Source organism: Schistosoma mansoni (assembly GCF_000237925.1).
Source record: "Schistosoma mansoni, WGS project CABG00000000 data, chromosome 2 unplaced supercontig 0108, strain Puerto Rico, whole genome shotgun sequence".
Taxonomy (NCBI): domain Eukaryota; kingdom Metazoa; phylum Platyhelminthes; class Trematoda; order Strigeidida; family Schistosomatidae; genus Schistosoma; species Schistosoma mansoni.
Genome location: NW_017385999.1, coordinates 959,951 through 961,456, shown reverse-complemented (window position 1 = coordinate 961,456; position 1,506 = coordinate 959,951). Strand labels below are relative to the sequence as shown.

The 1,506-nt window shown below is 31.1% G+C and overlaps 1 non-coding gene across 1 annotated transcript; it reads right to left on the bottom strand.

Moving 5' to 3' along the window:
- Positions 1–590: 590 nt before the first annotated feature.
- On the bottom strand, positions 591–657 carry Smp_tRNA_01318_Gln_TTG.1.1. The gene has a single exon. It is a non-coding gene (tRNA).
- Between the last annotated feature and the right edge of the window lie 849 nt (positions 658–1,506).

The following is a 1,506-nucleotide window of genomic DNA, read 5'->3' as shown; positions in this document are numbered from 1 at the left end:
AACATAGACGTGATGTTGTAGATGACCAGTTAGTATATTATACGCCACTTGTCAGCTACTATCTGATTTATTCAAAAAAATATTATGGAGAATATACAGAAAAACCCAGTTTTCAGTCAAACAATTTATTTATCGACTAGTGATTATTATTATTATTGTTATGAATGATAATAATAACACTAATTACTATTCGAACTGACGTTCTAGTTTTTACCAATTACATTACCTACCAAGTTATTACAACGTAAGATAAACTCTTCTAAGCATTTTGGTGAACTGTCGATTCGGGCCGTTTCAATGTTATTTACCATAAATAAAGTAAATGTATTATACTATCATAATCTGAGTTTTTAATAAGATGCTTAATAGACTTAATGAATAAAAACTCTTTTTACTCCAGTAAGCTACTCGTTAAATATTCCATTGTAACAAGAAAAAAAGATATTGGAATTAATAAAAAGTTTTTTTTAAATAAACAATCAAATATATTGTAAGCAAAGATGGATAGTGGCTAGCAGTGGAATCCAGGACGCGTGTTTCGTCCCATTTGGGACTCATCAGCTGGATGCACCCGCATCTGAGAGTTGATGTTCACTCTGGGACTCGAACCCAGTACCTTTCGCTTCAAACGCCATCGCGTTATCCACTCAGCTACTGAGTCCTAACAGCCACTTGCTTGTGCAATGGGTTGAAGTTTAAATTCACATGGTGTTGTTTGTTTGAATCTTCCCATTGATGTTTAGGACTGCAACTGGTCAGTCTCTATTGGAATAAAACTAACTTTCAAACATTTAAACAAATAAATTCAAATGAAAAAAACCCATATATAAACAAAGGTGGATAGTAGCTAACAGTGAAATCCAGGACGTACATATGCCAATAATATACTCATCAATTACAGTCTTAAACATCAATGAGAAGATTAAAAAAAACAATACCAAAGGAACTTAAAACCAGATATACTTTATTTTTGTTACCTTTTATTAACATAGTCGTACATTATTGATCGAATAGGAAAGATCAAAATTTATTACTAATTGATTTTTCGTTAGTACGAATTAATCAATAAAATCTAGTCACATTTCATTTAGCCTATTTAATATATACTCTAATTTGTGTAAATACTACTTCCAAAAAATCATTCATTATAAAATAACAATGTACATCTGATTAGAAAATAATTGAATTTTGAATCCAACAATTTATTAATCTAAATCTACATTCTCAAAAAATGTTTATATTTAATTGTAGATATTCGTTGTATGTGTTTTTAAGTATTGGATTTTATTAAATATGACCAAAAACACTTGGAGTTATAATAATTGTTTTGCCAAAGAATTAATTGGCAGTAACAAATATGAGTATAAGCAAAGATGGATAGTGGCTAGCAGTAGAATCCAGGACGCGCGTTTCGTCCTATTTGGGACTCGTCAGCTGGATGTACCTGCAATAGTAAACGAATTCAAACTTTACCCCGTTGCACAAGCAAGTGGCTATCAGGACTCA